The sequence below is a fragment of the Mustela nivalis genome (assembly GCF_964662115.1).
Source record: "Mustela nivalis genome assembly, chromosome: 11".
Classification (NCBI taxonomy): domain Eukaryota; kingdom Metazoa; phylum Chordata; class Mammalia; order Carnivora; family Mustelidae; genus Mustela; species Mustela nivalis.
Window position 1 is genome coordinate 54,331,106 of NC_139030.1, and position 21,733 is coordinate 54,352,838.

The following is a 21,733-nucleotide window of genomic DNA, read 5'->3' on the forward strand; positions in this document are numbered from 1 at the left end:
TGTTGATAGCCCTCTGGGAATTAATCTCACAATCAGACTAGAAGAAAGATCTAGGATAAGAGTGATGAAGTTAGGGCAGGCACAAGAAGACGATCTTTCCTTAGGGTTTAAAGAGAAAAATATATTCAGAACATCAATCTCAGTGGCCTAGGTTGACAGATAATATTTTAAGAAATAACCATCAACAGCAGGGAAATAGTTTCTTTAATTGTATAATCACTTTTGGAGCTATTTGGAGTTGTCTGCCTAAACTCTTTTCAAATACAAACACATATACACACCCACACACATTTATTGAGAGCACATACCCATTGCTGTAGTTAATGGAGTGAAATACAGCCAAAGTGGGACTAGGAGAGCAGCAGGGGAGGAATTGTGGAAGCCAAGTTAACTGCTCTGATACAAACTGACTTTTTTGGTCTTTTCTAGCCAGACCATATATTATTGTGCCTTGTGTGAGGATGGGTTGCTTTCCGTCGTGAATGCCCTGTACAGGATGAAAGGTCAGCAAAACATTACAACTGAGGTTTTCTTTCCTTCTTTCAATTCAGGAGCTTCTGCATTCCACAGCTTAGTGTACTAATACCTGCAACATTAATGGGACATTACGATTCTTCAGGACTTGCCAAGACCCAGTCCTCACCTAGGATTCTGCTCAGGGAAGAGAGATTCCAATATGAGAATCTGTCAAAAAATGGGAAGATGTCACAATATCGTCACCACCATGATGAAGAGCTAAAGGGATTGATTTATGAGGATGGATTAAAACAACTTAATAGAGTGGCCAAATCATGACCCAACTCCATAGGACTGTCATACGCTTTGAAGTTAGAAGGGACTTTTGTTACCAGGAAGTCTCAAGGACATAACAGGTCATGGAAGGGAGAAAAGATCTTCACCTGGCTGGTATGTTGCATACAGGGGTAGGACCACGGCGTGTTAGCACGTCCAGACTTAAGGTTTCTCTCTTTGAAGTGGTACAGTGCAAGTGTCTCCTCGGAAGTGAAACACACAATTCCAGAAGGATGCTAAATGTCAGTGCACAAAAGTCTCTCAGAGAGCTATGTGAGAGCAGCTAAATAAAATGACGTCATAGGTCTTTCCAAATCTCTAGTGTCTATGATTCTGTCATTTTTCAAGTCATTATTTTTGTGCTTTTTTTCCCCCAAATTCATTATGTAGACAAAAAGTCTTTGATTTGAATGCCAATATGTGCCTTCAAAATCCAAAGAATCTCTCTGACAGTGTATTTACAGACTAGTCAAGATAATTATTTCAGCCACTCACGAAGTACATAATGGTAGTCTATGCGTCCTTATAAAGGGACTTTCCGAAAACCAAAACCAAAAACAAAAACAAAACCACCCTGAGACATAACTTATTTTTCTAGCTAAAATGTGAAAACTGTCATTTAATGATAGGAGTTCCATAAAGGTCATTTTCTTAGGTGGAAAATATATGTTAGCATGTGTAAACCTGCCATACTTCCCCATTTTCTTGCTCTATTTTTGTGATTACTGTTAATACAAGGAATGAAGATTTAGTACCTACTGATCAGCAGTAGTAAAATTAGTATCTTTTTCTAATTAGAGAGCTTATCAGCATAATTCTAATATGACAGGGAGAGAGCAGAACAGGACAGGAGCTACACATAGAGGATTGGCTTCTGAATCACTGGTCCTGGACAATCTTTCACCATTGATTTACTGCATTGTTTTGAGTGTGCAACTTAATCTTACTGTGCTTTTGTTTCTTCTAAAGAGCAAAGAAAAGAAGCTGCAGCGGTAGTAGCAGCCACTGTCAGTGTGGGAGATAGGATTTTCCCCTACATCCTTCTGGAATTTCTCAAGGATAAGCACGCTCTTGGATTAAGGGCTTCTAGCTACTTAAACTAGTAGGAAAATAAATCTTGCCTACTTAAAATTTTCCTGTTCTCAGGACACTTCAGTGGATGTAGTAGATACTCAATAAATGCTCCATTGAACTGAATTACCAATAATTTCCCCAGCAATCATGTCAGCTTAGAATATGCATTTTTGATAATTTAAACTTACTGTCAGAGATTGGTATTCTTGGAAGTGAACAATAATTGTAATTACTTTTCCTAAAGGGAGCATTAAATTTCAATGCCGAAACTCTGTGCTATTTAGCAAACAGAAATATAATAGACACACATCAATTTTTTTTTTTCATTAGGTGCAAGACTTTGAGAAAATAAGTAGAGAACTTTGTAAAAATAATTAGAGATGTCTCTCGGTTCCATGCTGTGGTCAACCCCAGGGCAGAAGTGGGGAGAAGGGAGGTCAATGAAATTTCTGATTTTAGAATATATGTAACACAACTTAAGTCACCCTCTGCTGAGAGTGAGGGTTATATTTTAGCAGAAGAATAAATGCAGCCCCTTATGCTCTTTTCCAGAAAGGGGAATAGAGAGACCAGAATCACGACGGAATCTCATTTGAAGAAAGGCTTTTTGAATATACACAATACATATGAATTTCCACATCAGGGCCCTTTGAACGTCTAACCAAGTAAATGGGGAGTCCTAATCAATGTTAATAGCCATCTCAGAAACCAGCCAGCTCCTTCTTTAAGAGGGGTGCTGATACACATGCTAAAGGAATGGGGGTAACCGAGGCAGATATTGAGCTAATCCCAGGGACAAAATTCTTGCCTTTAGTTTGCAAGTCATTAAGACCTATTTTATCTCTTGAGGGTTAGGGGGTGGATTTTACATGTATGAGCTGTTTCTACTTTACATCAGTTTCGAATATAGTCTGAGTGTGGGAAAAAAATTCCAAAATACCTTTGAAAATCCTATTGTCCTTCTTTGTAACCTCTTTATGCTGATATGAAAAAAATTAAGAATTATTCTCTATGAATTTAAATACTAAAAAAAAACCAGTATCTTTTGTCTTTCTTTTCCATTTCTTTACATTTACATGGACCTCTTTTCTTGCTATGAAATTAATGACACTTACGTCTCTTTTCTCATGAGTTTTTCTAAGTAAATGTTTTATATCTATGATTCTGCTTTTGAACCTATTTTCAGTGTAGTTTTCTTCACTTTAGCACTTTGTGATGTTATTTTTATTGTGGATCTATACAAGTTTGAGTGACCTTTTCAGGCCGGGTTCAACCAAAGGCAAATGAATCATCAGAGATCTGGCTTGCAGTGGGACACAATAATTTTATTTCACTTGTGTTAAAAATGGAAAAGGAAATCAATTGTTTCAAGAAAATATAACATCACTTGTGCAAAATAACAGCCAGTCTTTACAAAAGAATACACACACTTTTTTTGGTACCCTCTGACGGATACCACCGTCAGGAACTGGGGTATGGGACGTTGAAGACCCAAATATGTCATTTGCTGATAGAAACAATTCAGGCCCCCTTTTTAGCGACTTGTCATGTTAGACAATGTGAGTAAAAAAATAATTTACATTATGAAAAACTCAAGGAACAAATTCTGTAAATAATATATGCTGAAGAGCAGTATGTAGCTCTAGCGGAATATTGCTTAGAGAGATTTTGTTTAAAACATTTATTGGAGGCATATATTACAGTATATCATTTACTGGCTGGAAGCCATGCAATATGTGTCTTTACAAAAAAAAAATTACCTTGTAATATGAGCCCCTCCAAGGCATAATTATATAATAAAGTTCTTATTGGGAAAACTGGAAGTAGGCCAAGGCTTGTCCAAATATAGTGAATGTCAGAGCCAAATTTATTATCCTTAGCTATTAACAGGAGAAGGCAGGTTTTGTTTACCAAGCCTAATTCTCTCCTAATTACAGCCACTATAAAATAATTACTATCCATGGGATAACAACACAAGACAGAGTGACTAACAGAAGAAACTGCAGGGGTTAGAAAACAGAGTGCAATTCTGTGTCATTTTGAACAGCTTGTGTACTGCCGTGAACAAATTAACGGACTTCATTAAGGAATTATGTTTTAAGAGTGGCTTTGCGGTGAAGCAGTAAAGCAATTAATGCATCTTATTTGGTCCTAGATCTGAGTTGTCGTGCAGTTGGAGACAGCAACTAATTTTTTTTTTTTTTTAATTTTTGATGTATCAGGTTTAATAGGATTCAACCACATTCCTGGGCGAGATGGTTAATGAGTATAGAGAAAAGACTCTATTTTGGACAAATGATATCCAGCCCCTGCTAACTTGTTCCGTCTTTATGAGCAGATTTCTTACTGTGGTGATTTTAATAATCTACTGAAGACAAATGCCAACTTTTATCAAATTCCGTTTCACAACCTACCCTTATGTCCTAAACTCTGTTGGATTAGACTTCTGATGAAAGGTGTAGTTTTCAGAAAGGCAAGAAAAATATATCCATTTGAGCCACAAAACTGGGAACTTGAAATATTATTTCAATATTTCATATTTGCTTTCCTCACAAATCAAAACGGAATATTATCCAGTTGAAACATGATGCTTCATTAAATTCTCAATGTTTCCCGTTCCCACATTCCCTAACCTCTTCCATCTCATCACAGAGCCCCAGAGGTGTAAAGAAACCTTGCTGTAGATCTTTGTACCCTTGAAATACATGCACCAGAATCAACCACTATTCTTACTACTTGTGCACAATGGCAAGGGGAAAAGGTCAAGCTGTGCCTCTTGCTGGTTCTGTGTCTTTTCTCTCTCCACACCCCCCAACCCCACCCCTCTCTGTAAAGGGTCATTTCTCCCTGCAGTAGGAAAAATGCTCCTGTTTTGGTGACTTGGTGAACACGTACAAACTCAGCACACTTGGGGAGTCTGTTTTAGATACTCCTTTTAATAGGCCTCCAGATGGCCACATAAAAGCAAAAGGATTATTATAGCAACTCCCAACCGGGCCATTAGAGATAAAGGTGGACCAGAGTTTCCTTTAAAACCATTTTTTTTTTTTTGAGGAATATATGATCTGATCATAAAAAAAAAAATCCTCGATATAAAAGTAGGGGAAGAAGTTCTTCATCCAGAAATTCATTTTGGTATTCTAGTTCTTTCCACAAATGTCCCTTTATGCAGATAAAGTCATTTGGTTTAAAGTCAGAGCCCCAAAATGTAAGGTTGGTTTTTTCCAACAATGTTGTGCCATGCTTTTGTGTTTTTTTTTTTTTAATTTAAAAAGCCTTATTCCCCCTCTTTTTTATTCTCCAGACACTGAATGTTTCTATAGGGAACTAAAGTTAAGAAAAGAATCGGCAATAAAAAGATTTTTGAAAAAACATTTCATGTGGAAAAGAAAAATAATCTGTCATTATATAGATTGATAGATAGTTATCATATACATATACATATATCACACATATATATCATGTATATGCATAATCACCTCCTCATTGTACAATTACAGAAGTGTCATTGAATGTCTCCTTTTTTTTCTACTCCCTAAAGCAACAATAGCTCTGTTAAATCAGGACTGGCTAGCTTTACACAGTGTAATCATGGTTGCCTCTTTCCTACTTTCTCCATTCTGTATTTCAAAATATTCCAATAAGCACGTTTCATTTTATTCTTAAAAAGTTTTGTTTAGGGCATCACACCCACACACCCACAGTTCTCCTACATATACACACTTTTGTTCACTAGGGGACAAGACAGACATACACCGCTATTACCTAAATATTGTCCAAGTTTTTCTCCATTCAGCCCCATGACAGTTTGACTATGAGCTCCTCCCGGATTCAAGGTTCTAGAGTTTACTTGTTGGCTTGCCTTAGTTTGAACTGTGGCCTTTCATCTTTTCTCATCTCTCCTTGGGAATGTGAGAGAATAGTTGGAAGAGACGGTATCGAGAATTACTAACTAGGTCCATTTCAAACAGGAAGTATCCTTTATCATTCTCATTATTGTTGGTATGAAATAATTCCAACACATAAGAAATATTTCAAACACATAAAGTACAGAGAATAATAATTCATGTTCACTAAGATCTAACAAATGTTAATGCATTATAAAAAGTTTTACATAGTTGTTTGAAGTCTTTTTTTTTTTCCTCCTAAAATGTTACAGAGAGTGTTGGAAACCTGTGTTGTCCCTTCAACTGATGTCATGAAGTTCCTTTACTTCCATTTTCCCACCTCCCTAAGGGTAAGATAGCCACTGTCTTAAAATTGGTGTGTAACTTTCATATCCATGTTTGTATATGTTTACTACATATGTAGATACCCATAAATGATAAACTATTCTAATGATTTTCAGACTTAAGTTAATGTCATTACCCTGCTACTTGCCTTTTCACTAACCATTGTCTTCAAGATTTATTTGTGTCAATGCATGTAGAATTGGTTCATTTCTTTTAATGTCTGTGTAGGTTTCCATCATGAATATGAATGTAACACAATTCATAGATGCATTGTTCAACTGAGAACAAGGCCGCCTATGTTGTATAATTTAGGGATGAAGGAGAAGAATCCGTCCCTTTCTGGCTTGGGATGTTTTAATTTTCATACTAAAAACCTTTGTAGTAGTTTAAAACCACATTTTAAATGTTACAAAGTAGGACAGTGACAGCACAATGAGCCTTTCTAATAAATTATACCCCTCCCTGGAACAGTTCATCCTTTGGCAGTCCTGTAAGGTGAATGTGGAGAGTCCATGATGATGTCAGCCGTAGTGGCGGAGAGAAGTCAGGGTGAAGGAAGGGGACTTCTGCCATGTCTAGTAAAGGCAGAGCTAGCAGAAACTATATGCTCTTCATAATGAATGAAGAACTTCGTCCAGAAGCTTTTAGAGCTTATAGCCCAGATTCAATTAATATCATGAAAACAATGCAGTGACATGGTGGGTGGTAAAGACATAGCAATGTACCATGTCAATGATTCCCAGATACTTAAAGATCCTGAATTATGAATTAATGTGATAGATACTAATGGTTCTGCTATCTTAGTACATTAACTGATGAGTTATAACTGGTGTGATATGTGTATCAATCCAAGCATTTGCAGGCTCTTTTGTATCTTCATTTCAATCTCTCTATCTAGGTTAGAGACTTTAAAACTCGATTTAAAAAGTAAACACGATTATAAATTTAAAATGTTACAGTGCTATGAGATGTCTAGAGAAGGCAAAGATGGTTGACTCAAGGTCACTAATAACCTTTTATGTGTTAACAAGTTGCATACTGAAGCATTGTTTAGTAGGAAGTAAAAACCAGCAGCATTAATGCCATTATCAGTCACCTCTCTTCTCAGGGATGATAATTTTTCAATACACCTGTTCACTATGGTCAGCTCTAAATACAGGTAAAGTAAACATCAACCTTCAAAACATATTTCAAGGAACATGCGGCAAAAGCAGCCTTGCAGAAATCTCTTTTCTACCAACCTGCTACAGGGTCCTAAATGCCCTTCATTTGGAATTTTAATTCCTTTGACTTGAGGCATTTTTATCTGGAAGAGTTCATAATGTGAGATAAATACGAGTAAGGAAAATAGCACATTAAACTTTTATCGTTCATTGAGATCTTAGTAGGAATATGTTCATATAAGTTGTTAACCAGTTACCTAACAATAGCTTGGGGGAAAAACAGAATAGTTCACTGTTATGTTTTGATGGGTGAAGAGAAAAAAATCTATACTGTATAGAGCTGTCTGGTGGGATTTTGAAGTAGAGAAGAATAGGGGACCAGAGGAAGCACCAAATAGTGAATACTTTGGAAGTTGAGGAGAGAGGATATTGAGAGTTGAGAAAAGGCCATTGAAGAACAACTCTGTGTGTGTGTGTGTGTTAGGTGTGTACATGAAAAGTACCTACTTTAGGATTTTGCTCTTGGCTAAGCCTTTCTGTGCACAACTAAGTCTTGTCCCTTCTTACACAGATATATTTTGCCTTTCCTCTAATTTAAAACTCAAAAAACAAATTTCCTTAACACCTCAAGACATTCTGTATGAACTAATACATATCTCATATCCTTGTGAAAGATGTGTTTTATTTTTTCTTTTTTTGAGTTTTTTAATCTGTCTCTTTATATTTTTTATTTTATGCTTTTTGGCAACTAAAGGAAACACTCATAATAGTTTAAAATGCTGATAACTGCAGAATTTTTGTGCTTGCTGGAAGTCTGTTTACACAGATTATGCTCAGGTAAACAACAAGCACATTTACATTTGTGTAGGAATTAATTCAAAATATTTACTTCATAAACAGTACAGTCATCTATTTGTTTGCTCACAATCACACTTGGAACTTGGTTGGAACCAGCCACTTTTATATAAGCGACAGTCAACATCTCAGTAATTCTGATGAGCAAGGCCACTTTCTATGTATCTTTGAGATACTGAGCTAAATTTGAGGAATTGAAATCAGTTTCCCTTAAGAAAAACACCAACTTCAGTAGCTGACCTTGGCTCACTGTTTACCAAATTCCAGCCACTGGGAGGCAGTATCGTGTAGTAGTTAAAGTCTTGAGTTTTGGCGTTGGCTAGTCAAGGGTTCAAGTCTAACTCTTAACATAAATGCGGGTCAGTTAACCTAAGCTTTCATTCTTTTTTTAATCTTGCAAAATAGGATAAAACCCACTTCTCTTTTACATTGTTATGAAGATTAAATGAGATAATGTGTGTTAAGTGCTTAGCATATGGCTGGTACTCCTAAAACCCAATACATCTAATCTTTAGGTGAAAGCAGGTGACAGGGGACACGGGGATCTAGTTCAACCTGCCAATGCTTTTCTCCCCTCCTCATATGCTCCCCTAACCTCACACTTGCCTCTATTAGAGATGGGTGTCATAAGTCCAGCTGCAGACAGATGTTAGTATTTATGAGGAAAATCTTTGGCATCAAGCCAGGGTACTCAGCCTAGATTCTGCTCCCGAGTGCCTCCCACCAACATTCACAACCCAGCACTGCCAGAGGGCTGCAGTGCTGGCCTTTCATCATTTCCTCTGTTATCCAGCACCAAACGGTCTTCAGTGACAACTGCACCAGCCCCAGCATTCTCTAGGCATTTCTCCCACTGGTAAGAACCCGATGTTGTTAGAAATGATGCCGTTCCAGAGTCTACCATATCACTTAATAAATAAAACTTTACACTCCCGGGGTAATCTCTACTCTTTTTTTTCCCCTATCCTTGAGCTTATTGCCTCCTATTAAACTTAATTATTCAAGTAACGAATGGATATTTCACTCAAGAATCTTTGCTAAATATATCAATTTGTTTACACGGAAAATCTCTCTTCTCGACACTGCATTAACATTTCAGAGACCACACAGTAGTTTATAGTTCTTGAGACAGAAAACACCTTCAAAGAAATCCACTGTCCCAGCCGTATATGGAACGTTTATTGTGGAATCGACAATTGCCCCAGTGTTCAGTGTAGTCACTGATTTCAATTTCACTGCTTACATCCAGCCTTTGACAAGCTATTCTGATTACTTCATTCACAAATTATTTTCTCATCATTCACTGATTCTAAAAATAAACTAGCTTACAGATTCTTTGGGATCTAGCAAGTTTCACTATATCTTTATCTCTTAAGAAAAATAAATAAATTAATGGTAGTTCAAAAGTCATGTTTAGGAGTAAAGTCTGTTCTCATCCTTTAGAGTTTGGACACTTTTTCAGTTGGTTAAAATACATGATGAGCTTATATTCATAAAGATATCACTGATCACCAGGTTCTTCCCAACGTAAATCCTACGGTAAATTCCTCTCGACATGTAAGTAAATGTACTGAATGTTCTACAATCATTTCATTTGCAGATGAAGGGTTCTTGTGTTTGCCCTTAACTTTTCTGGGCAGAAATTCAGAAGCAGAACTCTGGCCTGTTAAGAGGCAGAGTGCCCTGCAGCTCTACCCTGCAGGTAGAATGAAAAGGTCCTAGATGAGGTCTTGAATGCGTGTCCTTACATGCTTCACACTGCAACCTAATGTGCAGCCGCGGACCACCCCACCCGAGATAATAAATGAGAAATTCTCAGGGCTGTTGAGCACTTTGCAAATTTTCACAGTGGATCAGCACAAACTTAGTTAGCACAGGTGTTCACATAATTGTGATTCATTGGAAAAATTCTCAGTGCTCAACAGCCCTCGCACTTTTCCCTCCTAGGTGCTGGTTGAGTGTGAGTATATTGTGGGGAAATGTGCCATGATGTTGGGCTCCACTGACTCTTGGCTAAAGGGTTTTGGGCTGATAAAAAAGAACTGTTAAATGTGTCCAATTCTCTTGGTTCATTTGCTTAAGTTTCTGAAACTGGAGAATGACATGTATTCAATAGTTCAATAGATAGAAACCAAGTCCAACATTTAAAAAGAAATCCTTTCTGATATTGGATAATATTAAAAGTTTTTCTGAGGTTATTTTAAAAAATCATTAAATCCCAAATAATGTAAAGGTCTCATTCTTCAATTTTTTTTTTTTTTTTTTTTTTTGCATTATAGCTGCCATCTTCTGGAGAACTGTGCTCAGTCCCATATAATTGCCAGCTCTGTTCATTTCTTAAGGTTGGCCACCATTTAGGATAGGACTCAAAAATAATCATTCTGAACTAGTGAGACTGCTCACTCTGCAATCAGTCCCTAGTATTAGTCTTAGCTTGTCTGTTTACAGAGTTAAACAAAATGACCTGATACAAGATTTGCGTAGTCTTTGATGCAATGAATTAAATAACTGGAGTTTAAAAAAAAACAAAAACTGATCATATAGTTAATGAATATTGATTAGGCTCCTACATTGTGTTTGACCTCATGGTAAGTACCCTGAATTTGAGGATGAAGTAAAACAGAAAGCTTCTGCCTATACTTCATGTATGATCCACATATGGCTACTTTACTCTATGATTTTTTTTTAATAAACACTGAACTAAAAGGATTTCAAATTTTTACATTTTCCTCTCTTGAAAATTACTTCGGCAGGCTTGCCCACTGCTTATTCCCGTGTCCCTGCCTACATGAAAAAGCGTAGACAGATAATATCTTCACAATATATCCAGAATTTCTCCTTAAGGGAAGTGATCAAACAGTTCATACTTTCTGTTTCTGTTAAACTTCCACTAATTTCTTTCAAGTAATTGATGTATAAGTCTATGCTGACTTGAATGGATCTATAGAGATTTTCCAACTCCTTCCTAAGGAAGGAGCAGATACACATTCCCATAAATTATTTCAAATGATCAGCTGAAGATATAAACCTCAGTACAGATGCAAAAACCCTCACTGGTCCTTAAATGACCTCAAACCTAGAACCCACCTGGTATCATCACAAGGAGGGTTCAGGGCTTGATTCTGAAACAGTGCACCTCTTCTGAAAAATGGATGTTTCTGCATTTTTAAATAGAGAAACAGAGCATTAGTACTGACAGAAATCCCAAATCTTTCCTTAGCTACCTCATGTTCCCAAGTGAGACACAGGCTAATAGACACATTATTATTAACAGATACTTTAGCTCCCCATTCTTTTTTTTTTTTTTTTAATTTATTTATTTGACACAGAAAGAGAGATCACAAATAGGCAGAGAGGCAGGCAGGGAGAGGGGGAAGCAGGCTTCCTGCTAAGCAGAAAGCCTGATGCAGGGCTCAATCCCAGGACCCTGAGATCATGACTTGAGCTGAAGGCAGAGGGTTAACCCACTGAGTCACCCAGGCACCCCTAGCTCCCCATTCTTGTACTCCTCCCTATTTTTTTTCACCTACAGGTGACCAGGGTGTCCCTAAGATGTCAGTTGTCTGAACTAGAAACAGAATTGTATGACCTTAATGTCTCCTTTTCTCTGAATTCTTGCTAAACTTACTAAATCCTACTAGGTCTTTCTAGATTAGGAAAGCCATTCCAAAAAGAGAGGGAAAAAACCATATCTGAGATACAGCAGCAGTTTTCATGAAAGTTCAGAATTAAAAAAAAAAAGAAAGAAAGAAAAAAAGGAAAAGGTCCAAAAATACAAAAATAGAGCATTTACTAAGGAACTAAAATGTTTAAATTGTGTTTCTGGAAGATTCTGTCTTATTTCCTTGATTCTTATCAGAACTTGGTTTTGAGAGAACAGTGCATGGGAAGGACAGTGGATCCCTGTAGAAGTACAGAAGGTATGCTACTCTTGTCCCTGTAGGTATGGGAGTATAAACAGGTGGAAAATCATTCTCCAACTTAGTGATGGGACAGAGAGAGGAAATTGGTCCAAAGCTAATGAGTCACTTTTGAAGTCTTACATAAAAATACTAATATTTTTTGATAGATAGACATGGAGAATCTTTAGTGTAGAAATTATAGAAACCCAAGGTTACTAATAGTTGTACAAGCACTTGATTATCTACAAATATCTTTTATATTATGTCCTCTAAAAGCTACATTTATCATACTGAAATATATAGACTGTCTGAATAGTAAATACTATCTGAAGCCAAATCCAATAGTTAGCAAACTCATGAAGTCATGAGTGAGCAGTGGGATATTGTCTTCTTTTTAAGATCTGGTGCAAACTGGGAAGGTTCCTTTCTGTATTGTCTGCTTGTACAGCCCCACCTCCAGACTGATACCTTTTATTGTCAAGATCACATTTTTTATTGTAAGAAATTAACTCTTGGTGAATATCTAAGCTTATGACAATATTTGTGAACCATGCAGATCAGTGCTGAGAACTGCAGCTCTAATTATATTTGAAGTAACTCTTCATTTATTTATGCTTATCATTGCCATCCTAAGCCAATTTTTTTAGATTTCTGCTCAGTAGTATAAAGAGACATCTCTGATTGGTTCAGTCTTGATTCCAAACTGCAGGCATTACTTGATGTGTTATCTTTAATAGTGAGAGATATGCTATTCTATGCCTAAAGCTATGTTCAGGATGTTATTCAGGTCTGAAAACTAAGTATCTATAGCATTTTATTATTATTATTTTTTTTTGGTAACTCAGTAAGACCTCTTTCCTCTTTCCCTCTGTCTCCCTTATCTCTCAACACCATCATGAGTACTAATTTTTGTGATGATTCCGTTATTCTAATGTTATTCTACAATTCACAAATAAGACACTTCACGTCCTTAAAATTTGCCTCCAAAATATTGCAGCTTTGTTCTGATATTATCTGTGTCTAACTTTACATAACTATAAATTTTTGTTTACAATTCTTTGTAGGATATAGCGAGTTTTACTTTGGCCACTGAAATAATACTTAGAGCATCTTTATAAGAGATAAAAGAAAAAATGGATGCACTCTTTCTTTTCTGGAGTGGGATACTGACCTTGGATATCACTAAGACCAGTGGTGTAGAAATATCTGTGTTTTGGGGGTAGGGGTAGGGGGGAAGAGGAATGCCTAAAGAGTTCACAACATTATTTCTTGTGCTAGTCTCACTGAGAGTATATTAAAAACAAAATAACCTCTCTTGGGTCTGGGATGCTTTTGGTATACCCTTGCTGAAATCAGTGGAATAGACCAGATGGTCTCTTGAGTTCTCCAAGCCTCTCACACCATAATACATGGTCAGAATACAAGAGATCCAACTTTATTCCCATTTTGAGATTTATTCTTGCAAGTTGGCCCCTTTTCCATCCAGATTTTGTCTAAGCTGCATTAATTCGCTTCTATTAGAGAAAACTGAATTTCTGTGGTATTGGAAGAAAAAAAAAATCCTCTTGCATCAGATTCAAATGTTTTCCAGATCTACTGGTGGTAATTGACATAATTCATTTTAATGAGTTAGAAGTATTTGAAGAGCTTTCAGTGAAAACATGTGGGGCTGCTCTGTAAATTCCTGGGCTTTTAGAACCCCCTTGGTCTCCAGTGTTTCTACATTTGCCATATCCAGTAAACTGATAAGCAAAAATGATTTATTGTAAAATAGTTATAAGTAAAGAAATGTCCTCTGAGGATACAATAATTGTTTTCATTTTCCTTTCCCCAGTGCCAGTGGTATAATAAATGCTAATAGATGCAAATTATGCATGATCTTTAATGCATACTAAAGAGAGACCATTTAAAAATCAGGTACCTTTTGTTGGTGAGTAAGCAGTGGAATATTGTTCTCTTTTTAAGATCTGGTGCAAACCAGGAAGGTTCCTTTCTGGATTGTCTGCATGTACAGTTTACCACCAGACTGCCACAGTTAGACATTCCAGAGGAGGGGTGCAGGCAGAATGGGGGGGGGGGGTGAAGAGGCAAACAAAAACATCTTTAACTCCAAATGATTCCATAAGGAAATCTTGGAAAGAAAAACAAGCCTCACCCCAACCGAACAGCCGCTATGACTTAAAGGAGAAAATTGAAATACATGAAAAATCAATGAGGTAATAATTAAATTGTGTGGCACACCGTGCAGTAGCCGGGACACTCCATGCATTTGGTAATGGAAACAGGGAACTGAAGTCATCAGTACTTAAGAGGGAGCAAAGAACAGCCCTCATCTTGAAGCTAATTTCATGACAAGACACTAAAAAACACATACCTGCTACAGTATAGCGGGATATTTATAGGAGGTTAAAGATACAAATTAAAGTCCAGGAGCCTATACATTCCTGATTACCCAGCATTCTTAAATCAGTCCTCCTCAGGCTCACACCTGGGGTCTCAGCTGCGGCGTAGCTGTCATTTACGCTACCCATGGCCCACGATTGATGACAGTCATTCGCTGATGAAGCTGTATACATCATTTCTGTCCGAGCTGCACTGGCCAGATGGACCCTGACCATCCATCGCCTGTCAGGGACGCATCTGTTCACACTGCTGCTAGGGGTACTAACAAGTCATTGGCTTTCCAAAAGGACAGTGTCAGCTGGATAGGGCACAACATAAAAACTGGTGTTGTTGGGCCTTTCTTTCTTTCTTTCTTTCTAAATTAAGAAACAGGTTTCTTTTTTTTTTTTTTCTTTTTTCCCTCTTAACAGGGGATACATTACCTTAACGTTTTTAAAAAAGTAGAAGTTGGGATATCCAAAAGATCAGAGACACTTAATTAACTTCATATGGATAAAGCAAGCTGGTTTTCTTTCTGAAATTTGTGGTTGTTGATGATGTTGTTAATAAAATATCCATATTGAGATGATGATATTAAAATGTTTGTGAAGATCTGGGAGGTTTCATTATCAGTATTTGTTTCTATTATGAAAAGTCATTGATGTTTGTGTACTGTTGTGTTCCAAATCCAGGTTTATGTTACCTGTATATATTAAATAGAATGATCTCCCTGGCTGAAATCAAATGTAATCCAAAGAAAAATTAGCAATACATTTCCATAAATCTAACTGATAACAAGATAGTTCTAACCCAAAGAAAGTTCTGTAATAAATTTCCATAAATCTAATCAATAGTAAGATAGTTCAAATTTGGTGAAGATCATGTTTTCATGTTAATTTGTTGCTACTTTAAAGTGTGTTTACAAGGAAAGGAATTGTTTTATCATCAGGATGAAGAAGTACCTACGATTTAATTAGTCCTTGTGTGTCAAGAACCATCTGGGCACTTTGCCTAAATTTTCTGGGCATTTTCCCTTCATTTGCTCTTAACATTCCAACGAGGAAGAACTCTTATTCCCATTTTCCAGATCAAGAAACTAAAGAATAAACAGTTAAAGGACCCACATGTTGTGCTAGTAGAAGAGCTGGGATTTGAGCCCAAAGCAGTTCTGACATCAAAGTTCAGAGGTCAATTTCTTTTTGATTAGAGCTCCTAAAAATGATCTTCAGATGTGGATCAAAACAGTCATTATTGCCTAGCTTCCCGATACCTTTTCTGAATTCTTACTTTCGTTATAAAAACAAATTATTTCTTGGCTGAAATTTACCAAGACAGATTTTAAATTAAGCAAGAATGAGAACATGTTGGGAGCCTGGGTGGCTCAGTGGGTTAAGCCTCTACCTTCAGCTCAGGTCATGATGTCAGGGTCCTGGGATAGAGCCCCACATTGGACTCTCTTCTCAGCAGGGAGCCTGCTTCCCTCCCATCTCTGCCTACTTGTGATATCTCTCTTTGTCAAATAAATAAATAAAACCTTTTTTAAAAGATTTTTTAAGATGAGAACATGCATCAAAATCAAATAGTTAATTAGTTTCTTTTTAAAATTAAAGATAGAATTTGCATTTTAAAATTTACTTCATGATGTAGAGACATATTTCAAAAAGATTCATAATCAACACCCACACAAATGTTTTTAAGTGAATAAAAGTTTAAAACCTACTCAAAATGATGTTGAAGAAAGCAGAGCATGTGGCATAACCAGTCTTTAATGGGTAAGCAAAGCAGAGACAGCTGTTAGAATGAACATGAAAGTGAATGGGTATTTGTAGAGATCCTTTAAATGAAATCATTTATAAGTACATGTCTCAAGTACACCCTCTAGCTCTTTATTGGTTCAGTTTTTTGATTTTAAAAAGTGGGGGAAAAATGCATAGTTTTTTTTTTGTTTCATCAATGGAATTGTATTTTGCAAACTTGGGTAAAAACTTACTGTAAAGGAAAAGAATCTAATTTTACTAGATGGAAAACTGATAAAGAGATGAGGCCATTTTCAAGGTCACAGAGGAGCATTTCTATATTGGCAATGTGAGGCACATTGTTGAAAAATATGAGTGACTATAAACCTCATTTTGGCTGTCAGCTTTGGCAGCAGCAAGAGATCTGCAGGGAAATTTCTCCATAATTCTCCATTTTGGCTTCATAAATTGGCAAACCACATGGTTTTTCTTGCTATGAAGGTCTTAACCTCCAATTAATTTATTTTGCTCTTTTTCTTACAATTTTTCTTCCTGTAAAAATATGGTAAAACTTTGAAACAAACCTAAATTTCTTGATATCTTCTACTATTTTATGCCATGAGCAAATATATTTTTACAAAGAAAGTTTCCACAAATATGCAAGGTAAGTCTATATAAACTGATTGTTATTCTTGGTTCCTTCTGCATTCAAATATGAATGGTTCACCCTCTAAAGGAATTTATAATCCCTGAAAAGAGAGGGGGATATTTACTAATACCTACAAACAAGCTAAAATATTTTTAAATTGTAAAAATAAGGTATTATAAAATTTTAGAGGAGAATTCTTACAGCTGAGATAGTGGCGGGGGGGGGAGGTTTTATGGAAGAGGTAGGACTTGAAATGTCTTTTTAAAAAATATTTTATTTTTAACTAATTTTTATCTGTAACATGGGGCTCGAACTTACAACCTCAAGATCAAGATTAAGCTCCACTGAGCCAGGGAGGCGCCCCTTAAAGTGAATCGTGATGAATTTATTTAGGAACTTAATTTGTGTTACACAAGAGACGGTATCTCAGGTAGAGGAAAGAGTTTTAACACAGGGCTCTCGGTAGAAAATCAAAGGTCAGCTCGGGTCCTGATCCCAGGGTCCCGGGATCGAGCCCCGCATCGGGCTCTCTGCTCAGTGGGAAGCCTGCTTCCTCCTCTCTCTCTACTTGTGATTTCTGTCTGTCAAATAAATCTTTAAAAAAAAAAAAAAAAAGAAAATCAAAGGTCAGAAGACATAATAGTGAGTACACTAACTTGTCTGTATTTTCATTTGTATATTACTTACCATAGCTGTTTTGTTAATGTTTCCTAAATGTATGAGTAAATGAATGAATAGTAAAAATGAATTAAAATCTTCAAGAGTCCTGTATATTCACAAGTTAGCATTTACAAACCCAAAAGCTCTATTTTGGTAGGTAGGAAACTACTCTTCAGAAATGTGCATGTACTAAATCCTCATCCTTGACACCCAAAAATATGTACATGGTGAGGCAGGCTTTGCAGAAGTGATTAAATGTGGAGATCTTGAGATGGGGAGACTATTTTGAATTATCCAGGTGTGCCCAACCTAATCAAATTAGTTCTTAAAAGTGAGAACATTTCCATGGTTGGTTCAGGAGATATAACTGGACAAAACAGGGGAGTGAGATGATATTGCTGGCTGTAAAGCTGGGGAAAGAGTGCCATGAGCCAAGAATGCAAGCTTCTAGAAGTAGGGAAAAGCATGGAGGGGGAAAAAAAAAAAAGGATTCTCCCCCAGAACCTCAAGGGAGGAATGCAGCTCTGCCAGCACTTTCATTTTAGCTCCATCTGACCCATGTCAGACTCTGACCCACAGATAATGAACGTGTGTTGTTTTAAGCCCCTAAGTGTGTGGCCATGCATTAAGGCAGATACATCTATTTTGTGTTGTTTGGGCATACCACAGTTTATAGGTCCACCAGGATATTTTCAAACACTGTGTTGCCACCTGGGAAGTCAATGCTAAAGATGTGTATCTAAAATTTGGGATCAAGTTCTAGGAAGAAAGAAGGAATTCATTACTAAAATGCATATAACATATCTGTTATTAAATTAAATGATACACTGAAATGTCTGTGTTAATTCGTATGCTTACTTTTCAATAATAAAGTTAATACTGGGATATGGGGAGTTTTCAGTGTTGATCAAGATATTGTTTGGTCTTCTTTTGTTGTAATTTGTGATCTATTTTGTCTTAGATTAACTAGATTTCTTGAACAAAAAAGTAACTTGACAAGTAAGTCAGCTGAATTATTGAGTTAGATTATGTGGAATTGTGTCTCTTCTATCTTGCATATTCCACAATGACTTTGACTATAATCTGGTCAAAAATTGTTTGATTTGAGTGGTAAAGTCTGTATATATGGTTTAAACAATTGAGTGTCTTGTCCCATTATTCATTCTTTCAAAATAAATGGCTTATTCAATGTGCCATTCTTCTGTTTATGTTTGGTTAACTTAAAATATAGTAAGTACTGTATGTGATGTAGCCCACCAGAAGCAGATAGAAGATCAAGGATTTGCCTGGTAATTTAGGCAATATAAATGGTCATTATAGAGAACTAAAGAAATGTTTTGCTTAGACTGATTTCTTTTTTTCCTGGAAAAATTAGGAAAAATTGAGAAAAACGAATATAGAATTTTGTGCTCAAGTACATTTTCATATGTGGATTTGTGGTATTCTTTTTTTAAATTTTTTTTTTAAATTTTTTAAATTAATTAATTTATTTTTTAAATAAACATAATGTATTTTTATTCCCAGGGGTGTGGTTTTCTTTTTATACTGAGTAAGCAGGTGTGAAATTAATAGATTGCAGTTTTGTAAATAAGTTACTACTTGATAGTAGCATTGCATCTGAAGTATTGTCTCTGAGTGTTCTGGCCAGTAGCCTTCTGGTTCACACAGAGCGGGGCTGTTCGCAAACATCTCTGGCTTCATTTGCTGTGCATACAAGGTTCTGATTGTTGGGTTTTCTTTTCACTTCCAAGTTTATAAGGAAGGAATATCTTTTCTAACTTTCTACCACACAGGACTCAATCTCACTGTTCAATTATCTGTCTCTTCACCTCAGAATCATCACAGAGCGGCTCTGAGGAGGAAAGGGAGATGAAGTCAGCTGAGCAAGATACTGCACATCATGATGCTAGACTGAGCGGCCACGTCCAACTACTCTCGGGGCATGCCAGCAGTCTTGCGGAGAAGTGTGCAGCCTCAAGGGGCCTGGGCAGATCTCAGGTTAATCTCCCATGAGGAAAGCAGACTTCAAGCCAGTCACCAGTGGCATATCAAAATAGTCAACTAATCACATATCCTTTTGTGATTGGGTAGCCTGGGCTGGACACACATTTCACTTAGCCTTGTTGCAGTGGAGGTAGTCTTTTGTTTCTGTTTGCTTCCCTTACACAAGACCTCTGCCAGGAAAAGTCAGCCAAGTCTTCAAAGCAAAATGTGCAAAGTGTGACTGGACATAGGCAGTGGTGACTCTCTCACCTACAACATGCAAATCCAAGCTGCGCTCTACTTTAATGATCTTGCTCACTTCCATTTCTTATTTTTCCTGTCCCCAAGGCTAATAATAAATAAATAAATAAAATGGACAAACAGAAGCCCCATGACTTTATTTTTCCAGTTAGAGTAAGGAAGTTTAATGACCTTAAAACATCCACTTGTTTCCACTCTGACACAGATTTCTATTCTACCTCATTCACGTTATGTTCATGTCACTGGAGCCCATCTGAAGATCACAAGATGTAAAGGTGAGCAGACCAGGGATCGGTGCTCGTTCTCTAAGGTATCTGTCATGTGACATGAATGAGACCCATAGGCTTTCTGTGACTATTTCCTCAACTGTAAAAATGGGTATGGTTTCTAATTATGTTATCCTTTATTAGTTCTTTAAATCGGTCTCACTCTCCTAGGCGCTAGAGATAGAAACATGAAGAGTGCCTGTCCTCAAGGGGTTTCAATCTACTGGTTATAGACTGAATTAAAAGGTAATCACTGAGATGGGGTGCTGGGTCACTCAATGGGTTAAACGTCTGACTCTTGGTTTTTGGCTCAGCTCATGGTCTCATGGGTCCGGGGATGGAGCACCGGGTCTGACTCCATGATCAGCAGGGAGTCTGCTTGAGATTTTTTCCCTCTGCCCCTCCCCCATTCATATGCATGCTTTCTTTCTCAAATAAATAAATAAGTCATTTAAAAAAAGTACGAATAAAAGGTAATCACTCAGAAAGTGTGAATGGGGCTGGAAGAAGAGCTCCTGAACTCTGTGTGGTTCAAGCACCTGGCTCTCCAGTGGTCTGTGGGAGTGCAGGCAGGGTCTGGGAAATGGGTAAAGTACCAACACCCTCACGATAACCAATAAAGTTTCCTTTCTGGTCCAGATGATGATCTTAATTAGTTGGCACTCTATTTTTACTTTCTCTTATGATGCTTCACAAATTCATTTTTAATATTTTTATGTCTCCTATTTTAAGACTCTGGCAAGATGAGACCACCGTTTTCTTATTAAATCTTTTATTTTAGTGGCCAAGAAGGTAAGTTCTGGCCTCAGACTTCCTTACTTAAAATCCTACTGTGCCACCACAGGTCACTTGACCTTGAGCAACTTGCTGAGACTCTCTGTATCTTTGTTTCTGCTTTTAGCCAATAAAAATTATAAATGGGCTTTATGGCTGGCTTAAAAGAGAAGTGTAAAGAACTTATGAAAGAGGTATTATTTGTTCTTATTCCTACTACTACTACTACTACTACTACTATTGTTATTTACTTTCTTGCCTTCTCCAGAGTATGACAGAGTAAGTGCTGAGTGACCAAACGGCCACTTTTGTGCACTAATGGCAACCTTTGCTTTTGTTCTTTTATCACTGTGGGACTAGCAAAATGCCATTCACAGATGATATTCTGGGATTAGCCGAGAAACAGGAACAGGGGATACAACAGGGTTTGTTCCACCTGCTGTACTCAAACAGAGGTTTTCTTTGAGTCAGGAAGATCTTCTACTCTGCTATGAACTATTCAGAACCTGAACTTAACCTTAGTTATCCCTGTAACCACAATGACTATCATGGCGCCGGGAACCCATTAAGATCCTGAGTGGTTCCATATAGATGAGCATATCAGAGATGCTTAATAGTACTGAAGGGTGAATAAATGATTGCATTAAAGATGGTTGTAGTCAAAACACCACCACTTGATGCTGGCAGTTCCTGAGATAGCTCAGTGGATCTCTAGAAAATCTCTGTAGAAAACATAAGCCTTCTCCAGGACAAAGAATCCTATGGAAAGTTGCTAGGCAGGTTACTACTTGACCAAGAGACATGAAACAAAAAAAGAATACTGATGAAGGATGAAGAAGAAACACAGAATGTATGAAGCAAGGTAGAGAAGAATGTGGACTCTTACATCAGAAGAATCCATACTTGTATCTCATCTCCAACCTGTTGCAGGTCTCTTGATGATGGTTTCCTCATCTGCAAAATGGAGGCATTCAAACCTGCTTCAAAAGACACAGTAAGAATCA

General features: G+C 37.0%; 1 long non-coding RNA gene across 1 annotated transcript in view; it reads left to right on the plus strand.

Moving 5' to 3' along the window:
• LOC309844401 overlaps positions 1-19,811 on the plus strand; it is a 29,854-nt gene extending 10,043 nt beyond the window's left edge. The window contains exons 2-3 of the long non-coding RNA XR_014300664.1: positions 6,026-6,103; positions 19,280-19,811. This is a non-coding gene — a long non-coding RNA (uncharacterized lncRNA). The remainder of the gene's footprint in view (positions 1-6,025; positions 6,104-19,279) is intronic.
• The last annotated feature ends 1,922 nt before the right edge of the window (positions 19,812-21,733 follow it).